Raw genomic sequence first — 9,505 nt, 5'->3', positions numbered from 1 at the left:
ATTAGGTAAACCTATCGATTTTGCCACGACATAAAAGGACTCCTTACTTATATCGTTGAGTTTCACCAAAACTAACATGTACTCACAATTATTTGTGTACCTTTCCCCTTTAGGACCAATAAGTAACACCTCGCTGAGCGAAAACTATTACTAGATTGATGTAAAGGATATCCAACCAAGTGTATATTTTGGCATGGCACCTTTTAACTCAATTTTTAAGTTTGGAACTTAAGGCTCTTACTATGTTGGTTAGATTTTAAGTGAACTAAAATCCTTAATCATGCAACATAATCAAGCTTTTGATCTCATGCATTTTAAGACATATTTAAAAGCAATAAATAACTTAAAACATGCATAAGATAAATGTGATCTAGTATGGCCCGACTTCATCTTGAAGCTTTAACTTCAAAGTCCGTCTTGAAAATCTCCGTGGGAGGCACCATTTTCTTCAAATAGGATAAGCTATAATTAAAACTAATTACAACTATTTGATGGTACGCAGACCATATTTGAATTGAAAAACAACTTTGGTACTTTAGACCAATTACATTCAAATTAATGGTACGCAGACCATATTTTCTATCCTATTTGGGCCATACTAGTCACTTCATAACCTGCAAAACAGTACATATACAATATATACCATTCACCCATTCATTATCATGAATGGCCCACATAGCTGGTTAGTAAAACACATTATGCATCACATAAACATTTGCATCAATTAATCAAGGGCACCAATAATCTACAAATTATTCAGTCCTTATTAATTCTAATCAAGTTGTTTTAACCTTAAGGATTTGTAGACCTAATCAAGAGTTTATGACTAAAAAGGGCTCCCACTTATACCAATAAATTCATATGCTTTACTAATTTTAAACATAAAAATGTATTTCTAGTCTAACCGGAAACATACAAATTTAATTAAAATTTAAAGCTCATATAAATTTATAATTGAATCCAAAAGTTTAATTTAATTTCAGTCGTATTTAAATTAATTCATGATTTTAATTTTAGTAAAATAATTAGAATAAATAAAATTTATTATAATTACAATATTCAAAATTAAAATCCAAGAAAATAATTTAAATTATTAATTTTAAAATTAATAAAAATACGTAAACTGAAATTTTCAAATTAAAATTTCAAAACGATCTAATCGCAACGCAACAATCCCACGCAACGCCCATGGGCCACACGCACACAGCCATCGCTGGCCATGTGCGCGTAGCCCATGCGCTCTGTCGCATTGCTGCTGCTCAACATCGCAAGGCATCACGCGAGGTGGTGCTCGCTGCGCGCGCCAGCGCTCGACGCACGAGCATGCTGCCGCAGCCCATCGCTGGGCGCAGCACTCGTCGCACGTCGCAACGCGCACTCGCACGCCATCGCTGGGCGCAGCGCTCGTCGCACGCGCAACAAGCGCTCGCACGCCATCGCTGGGCGCAGCGCTCGTCGCACGAACAACAGCGCTCGCTGCGCGCGAGCGATCGATGCTTGGCGCAGCACTCGTGGCACGCGAGCTTGCGCTCGCTGCGTGCGAGGCTCCGCACGCTTGCGCGAGGCAGTGCGCGCTGTGGCGCAGCTCGCTTGCTGCCCACATGCGACTGCTCGTGCCTTGCCCTCGCCCTCGCCCATTCTCCCTTCGCACACAGCCCACGACACAAGGCAGGGCTGCTGCCTTGTGCTCGTGCACCATGGCCTTGCTCATTGCTTTCGTGCCGCATGGGCGACGAGCTCCCTTGCTCGTCGTCATATGCCCGCACTATGCAACACCCCTTAAGGGTAACACGTAGCGTCCATTGCTTTGTGCGTGCAAGTTATATGAGCGAATCGCATAAAATTTTAAAATTTATATTCAAAATTAATGACAAATTAATAAATAATATTAATTTCATAATTTTAGGGCAAAAAATCGAAAATTTATTATTCAATTGATTTCCGATTAACATGGATTCAAGTCTAGGTCATAAAAATTTAAAATTTAACATAAACTTACAATTTTTATGGTGGTTTTTAATCATAGGTATCTAATTAAATTATAACTAATTATGAAAATGAAATTAATTCTAGATTATTCCAATTTTCAACAAATTAATCATAATTACAAATTAGATTGCATAATTAACAAGGTTAGGCATTCAAACTTGTTAAACATATACAGTAGGTCAATCAAAAATTCAAGATTTATCAACAAGAATCGCAAATATTTAATTTAACATCTTAAATTTACGAAATTTTGCATTCGAAAAACTAAAACCTCCGAAAAGTCATAGTTAGGCTTCGAATTTGAGAATTCTGGGTTCGGCCGAAAAATATTATTTTTGTCAAAATTTTAGAATGCCTTTTACATGCGGAATTGACACAAAAATCACTCGATTTGGATGAGTAACGAAGAAACTGCCGAAAAACTGCGTACGTATAATTAAATAAACGCAATTTGCAATTAATTAACAATTACGAAAATTAATCACCCCTTTTAATTCTTGCAAATTTGTAATATTTAACCATGTTCATGCAATTTAGATTATGAAAATAATAAGAGGCTCGTGATACCACTGTTAGGTTATGATACATATGACAATTCATAAATCATGCGGAAAAACCATAAAGCCAGGAAAACATATTATTTACACATAATCATTTAGCATAGTTTAGATGCATACTCTTTGTTGCGGGCCTTCCCTAGCTGCGCCCGAACCGAACAAGAACAAGTCTTTAGGACTCCAAGTGTCGTCCCTCCGTAGATAGTCCACAGCACGTCCGGATCCGCCTTAAGATTGACCAACTAGAATCGCCCTTAAGGTACTACTTATTTTCGGCTAAATGGGCAAGAGTTATGACTGATTTTTCTGCTTAAAAATCCTAGCTTTGAATACTTGAAAACTTGTGTATAAATTTATGACCCTAGGCATATATTTATAGAACCTTGGAAAGGATTTCGAATCCTGTTAGAATACTAATTAATTAATTAGAATCCTATTAGAACTCTAAATAATTAATTTAATCTTTTAGGATTAGGATTTAATCTATGCACGAATTCTGATAGCTTTAGGATTCGTATAGCACGTACACACGCACCGCACGAGCATCTCACGCCCATGCGCAAGCCTTGCGGCCCGCGCTGTGCGCACGGCGCACAGGCCCACTGCCCACAGCCCATTTGTGCGCGCGCGCCAGCCTTGGCTGGGACTGGCCTTGCGCTGGGCCTGGTCGAGGCATTGGCGTGTTGTTGGATGCGTGTGGCTTGCTGGGCGATGGCCTGGCTTCGTGCTGGGCCCTCGTCCGGCAGGCCTCGTCCGATGCTTATTCGTACGATACGCTTCCGATTAAATTCCCGGTTCCGGAATTCATTTCCGATACGAACAATATTTAACATTTCCGATTCCGGAATCAATTTCCGTTTCGAACAAATATTTAATATTTCCGTTTCCGGAATTATTTTCCGAATCCGATAATATTTCCGATTCTGACAATATTTCCGTTTCCGGCAATATTTTCGATTCCGGCAATATTTCCATTTCCGATAATATTTTCCGATACGTACCATGTTTCCGTTTCCGGCAACATCTACGACTTGGATAATATTTATATTTCCGATACGATCCATATTTCCGATTCCGGCAATATCATCGTTTCCGGAGTATTCATTTCTTGCCTGTGACGATCTCAGCTCCCACTGAAACCAAGATCCGGCGATTCCGAATATCCATAGATGGAGTATTTAATGCCATTAAATACTTGATCCGTTTACGTACTATTTGTGTGACCCTACGGGTTCAGTCAAGAGTAAGCTGTGGATTAATATCATTAATTCCACTTGAACTGAAGCGGCCTCTAGCTAGGCATTCAGCTCACTTGATCTCACTGAATTATTAACTTGTTAATTAATACTGAACCGCATTTATTAGACTTAACATAGAATGCATACTTGGACCAAGGGCATTATTTCCTTCAATGTTGGACTTGGTGAGGGTTCTGGATATTGTTGCTCCTGTAGGATAGTAGAGGGTTGTTTTTGTAGCCCTCATTGTAAGAGTTGGAGAATGGGTTATTTTGTTTGTAGGATTGAAATGCGTTACACTGTTCAACAGAGATCCTACATTCCGGTGCATAATGACCAGACATTCCACAACTTTCACAAACAGTAGCAGGTTGGGCATTCATAGCAGCTACACTAGCAGGTTGGGCAGATTGAGTATTGGCTGCTTGCATATTATCAAACTTATAGTGTAAAGCAGTCAATTGGGCAGTTAATTGTTCAATGGAATTTAAATCATGCTTACCATCCCTATTAGATAGACCTCTAGGATTCCCATACTGGGCATTGTGAATGGCTATCTCCTCAATCACCTCCATAGCTCTAGGCACCTCAAGTTGCATAAACCTCCCACTGGCAGCTGAATCCAACAAACATCTAGACTCATTGCCCAGACCATTATAAAACTGCTGAATCAAGAACCAATCTTCCAAACCATGGTGCGGGCATTCTCTTTGCAAATCCTTGAATCTCTCCCAGACCTCGAACAAACTCTCATCCGCTTGTTGCGAGATACCTAATATCTGACCCCTCAGACGAGCCGTTTTCTCAGGTGGAAAATATTTAACATAAAAAGCAAGAGCCAAGGACTCCCAATTAGTGATTTTCAAAGCCGCCCGATTCAACCCATTAATCCACAGTTTAGCTTTCCCACTCAAAGAGAACGGGAAAAGTATCTCCATAGTCTGCTCCGGAGTCAATCCCTTTTGCTTGATGGTGGAACAATATTGGATAAAGGACTGAATGTGAAGATTCGGATCTTCACCTGGTTCCCCACCGTACTGGCGTCTCTCGATCATGTTAATCAATGCAGGCTCAATCTTGAAGGTCTCAGCTGCAATAGAAGGCATGATCGCCTTTGGTAGCACGGACATACTTGGCTTAGAATAGTCTGTAAGCCGTGGGGTAGGTGGCGGTAGCAGATTTTCGTCACCCATCTCTAACTCTGAAACTGAATCTGTATCTGAAGGAAAAAGATCGCTAATATTATGATCAGAATCAGAGTAATTCCCACACTATGCAATGAAAGTTCTTCGTCTACGAAAGGTTATTTCGGGCTCAGGATCGAATGGAGTAAGATTACTAGTACCTACGGTCCTGGGCATAGACAAAGACTACAAAACAATGTGAGATCCGGTCTCAAGGAACGTGAGTTCCTTGAGTAGTAACAAACAATAATCTAGGATAAGCAATCAACAACAGAAAATAAAACCGTCTCCCCGGCAACGGCGCCAAATTTTGACAAGCTAAAGTCGTATCTGAAGGAAATAATGCCCTTGGTCCAAGTATGCATTCTATGTTAAGTCTAATAAATGCGGTTCAGTATTAATTAACAAGTTAATAATTCAGTGAGATCAAGTGAGCTGAATGCCTAGCTAGAGGCCGCTTCAGTTCAAGTGGAATTAATGATATTAATCCACAGCTTACTCTTGACTGAACCCGTAGGGTCACACAAATAGTACGTAAACGGATCAAGTATTTAATGGCATTAAATACTCCATCTATGAATATTCGGAATCGACGGAACTTGGTTTCAGTGGGAGCTGAGATCGTCACAGGCAAGAAATGAATACTCCGGAAACGATGATATTGCCGGAAACGGAAATATGGATCGTATCGGAAATATAAATATTATCCAAGTCGTAGATGTTGCCGGAAACGGAAACATGGTACGTATCGGAAAATATTATCGGAAATGGAAATATTGCCAGAATCGGAAATATTGCCGGAAACGGAAATATTGTCAGAATCGGAAAATAATTCCGGAAACGGAAATATTAAATATTTGTTCGAAACGGAAATTAATTCTGGAATCGGAAATGTTAAATATTGTTCGTATCGGAAATGAATTCCGGAATCGGAAATTTAATCGGAAGCGTATCGTACGAATAAGCATCGGAAGAGGCCTGCCGGACGAGGGCCCAGCACGAAGCCAGGCCATCGCCCAGCAAGCCAAGCGCGCCACACGAACAGCCAAGGCCACGCCAGGCCCAGCGCAAGGCCAGGCCCAGCAGGCTGTGGCAAGCGCGCACAGCGCGCGCAGGTGCTTGCGTGGGCTTGTAGCTCGCGTAGGCCTCGCTGCGTGGGCTGCTGCTCGCACGCACGCGCATGGGCGGCCCATCGTGGCTGCCGTGTGTGTGTGCGTAAGTGTTTGTGTTCATGCACGATTCCTAAAACGTGCAGAGTTCGGTTAATGATTAAATTCCTAATTCTATTTGATAAATTAATTAATTAGAGTTCTTGTAGGATTCTAAGTTTAATTAATTCGTATCCTAATAGGATTCCAATTCTCTTTCCATACCCCTATAAATATGTGGCCTGGGTTCACAATTTATAACGAGTTTTCAAGTATTCAAAGTGAGTTTTTGAGAGAAAAATTCAGTCACACATCTTGCTCAAAAGTGCCGAAAATTCTAGTACCTTAAGGGCGATTCTAGTTGGTCAATCTTAAGGCGGATCCGGATGTGCTGTGGACTATCTACGGAGGGACGACACTTGGAGTCCTAAAGACTTGTTCTTGCTCGGTTCGGGCGCAGCTAGGGAGGGCACGCAACAAAGAGTATGCATCTAAATTATGCTATATGAATATGTGTAAATAATATGTATTCCTGGGTTAATGGTTGTTTCCGCATGATTTATGTAATATCATATGTATCATAACCTAACAGTGGTATCACGAGCCCCTTATTATTTTCATAATCTAATTTGCATAAACATGGTTAAATATTACAAATTTGCAAGAATTAAAAGGGGTGATTAATTTTCGTAATTGTTAATTAATTGCAAATTGCGTTTATTTAATTATACGTACGCAGTTTTTCGGCAGTTTCTTCGTTACTCATCCAAATCGAGTGATTTTTGTGTCAATTTCGCATGTAAAAGGCATTCTAAAATTTTGACAAAAATATTATTTTTCTGCCGAACCCAGAATTCTCAAATTCGAAGCCTAACTATGACTTTTCGAAGGTTTTAGTTTTTCGAATGCAAAATTTCGTAAATTTAAGATGTTAAATTAAATATTTGCGATTCTTGTTGATAAATCCTGAATTTTTGATTGACCTACTGTATATGTTTAACAAGTTTGAATGCCTAGCCTTGTTAATTATGCAATCTAATTTGTAATTATGATTAATTTGTTGAAAATTAGAATAATTTAGAATTAATTTGATTTTCATAATTAATTATAATTTAATTAGAAACCTATGATTAAAAACCACCATAAAAATTGTAAATTTATGATAAATTTTAAATTTTTATGACCTAGACTTGAATCCATAACAATCGGAAATCAATTGAATAATAAATTTTCGATTTTTTCGCCCTAAAATTATAAAATTAATATTATTTATTAATTTGTCATTAATTTTAAATATAAATTTTAAATTTTTATGCGATTCGTTCATATAACTTGCACGCACAAAGCAATGGACGCTTCGTGTTACCCTTAAGGGGTGTTGTATAGTGCGGGCATGCAACGACGAGCAAGGGAGCTCGTCGCCCGTGCGGCACCAATGCAATGAGCAAGGCATGGTGCACGAGCACAAGGTAGCAGCCCTGCCTTGTGTCGTGGGCCACGAGCTATGAACAAATGGGCATGGGCGAAAGGCAAGCCAAGGCAGTCGCGTGTGGGCAGCAAGCGAGCTGCGCCACAACGCGCACTGCCTCGCGCGAGAGCGCGCAGCCTCGCGCACTGCGAGCGATGGCTCGCGTGCGACAAGCGCTGGCGCGCGCGCAGCGAGCACCACATCGTGCGATGGCTTGCGATGGGAGATGCAGCAGCTATGCGACGAGCGCATGGGCTGCGCGCACATGGCCAGCAATGGCTGTGTGCGTGCGGCCCATGGGCGTGCAATGCGTAGGGTGTTTGCGTTACGATTAGATCGTTTTGAATGTTTAATTTGAAAATTTCAGTTCACGTAATTTTAATTAATTTTAAAATTAATAATTTAAATTATTTTCTAGGATTTTAATTTTGAATATTGTAATTATAATAAATTTTATTTATTCTAATTATTTTACTAAAATTAAAATCATGAATTAATTTAAATACGACTGAAATTAAATTAAACTTTTGGATTCAATTATAAATTTATATGAGCTTTAAATTTTAATTAAATTTGTATGTTTCCGGTTAGACTTGAAATACATTTTTATGTTTAAAATTAGTAAAAGCATATGAATTTATTGGTTTAAGTGGGAGCGCTTTTTAGTCATAAACTCTTGATTAGGTCTACAAATCCTTAAGGTTAAAACAACTTGATTAGAATTAATAAGGACTGAATAATTGAAAGATTATTGGTGCCCTTGATTAATTGCTGCAAATGTTTACGTGATGCATAATGTGTTTTACTAACCAGATGTGGGCCATTCATGATAATGAATGGGTGAATGGTATATATATTGTATATGTACTGTTTTGCAGGTTATGAAGTGACTAGTATGGCCCAAATAGGATAGAAAATATGGTCTGCGTACCATTAATTTGAATGTAATTGGTCTAAAGTACCAAAGTTATTTTTCAATTCAAATATGGTATGCGTACCATCAAATAGTTGTAATTAGTTATAGCTTATCCTATTTGAAGAAAATGGTGCCTCCCACGGAGATTTTCAAGACGGACTTTGAAGTCAAAGCTTCAAGATGAAGTCGGGCCATACTAGATCACATTTAATCTTATGCATGTTTTAAGTTATTTATTGCTTTTAAATATGTCTTAAAATGCATGAGATCAAAAGCTTGATTATGTTGCATGATTAAGGATTTTAGTTCACTTAAAATCTAACCAACATAGTAAGAGCCTTAAGTTCCAAACTTAAAAATTGAGTTAAAAGGTGCCATGCCAAAATATACACTTGCTTGGATATCCTTTACATCAATCTAGTAATAGTTTTCGCTCAGCGAGGTGTTACTTATTGGTCCTAAAGGGGAAAGGTACACAAACAATTGTAAGTACATGTTAGTTTTGGTGAAACTCAACGATATAAGTAAGGAGTCCTTTTATGTCGTGGCAAAATCGATAGGTTTACCTAATAAGTTCTTAGACGTACCTATCAACCAAGAATAGTTTCTAGACTATTAGCAAAAGGCTTTTGCTTACCTAAGATGTTCTAGGATTAAGTCGACAAACTGTGCTTAGTTCTTCAATGATTTTAGGATCTTGGAGTCATTTTATTCACACCTGCCGGAACACATAACTTGAATAAAATGCTTAATAAACATTGAATTATGCAAGTATGCTAGAATTTAAGTTTATTAAGAGAAACTGTGAATGGTTATTTATTTGTTTATTCTTTTCAATTGTAGTTTTAATATGGCAAACAACAATCAAAACATCATCATGGGTTCTGAGCTTATGGTCAAGCTAAACCAGACAAATTTTCTTGAAAGGGAAGCTAAGCTAGTTGAAATAGTCAAACTCAATGGATTTGAGTATGTACTGTCACATCCCATGCCAAGCTACTATGC

General features: G+C 38.7%; 1 non-coding gene across 1 annotated transcript; it reads left to right on the top strand.

Moving 5' to 3' along the window:
- Positions 1–4,471: 4,471 nt before the first annotated feature.
- LOC130470948 (small nucleolar RNA R71) lies at positions 4,472–4,578 on the top strand. Its single transcript, XR_008931660.1, has one exon. It is a non-coding gene; the product is annotated as a small nucleolar RNA R71 (small nucleolar RNA).
- Positions 4,579–9,505: the final 4,927 nt, after the last annotated feature.

Source organism: Spinacia oleracea, chromosome 3 (assembly GCF_020520425.1).
Source record: "Spinacia oleracea cultivar Varoflay chromosome 3, BTI_SOV_V1, whole genome shotgun sequence".
NCBI classification, from domain to species: Eukaryota; Viridiplantae; Streptophyta; class Magnoliopsida; order Caryophyllales; family Amaranthaceae; genus Spinacia; species Spinacia oleracea.
The sequence above is the reverse complement of the archived record's forward strand: the minus strand, read 5'-3'. Positions and strand labels throughout refer to the sequence as shown.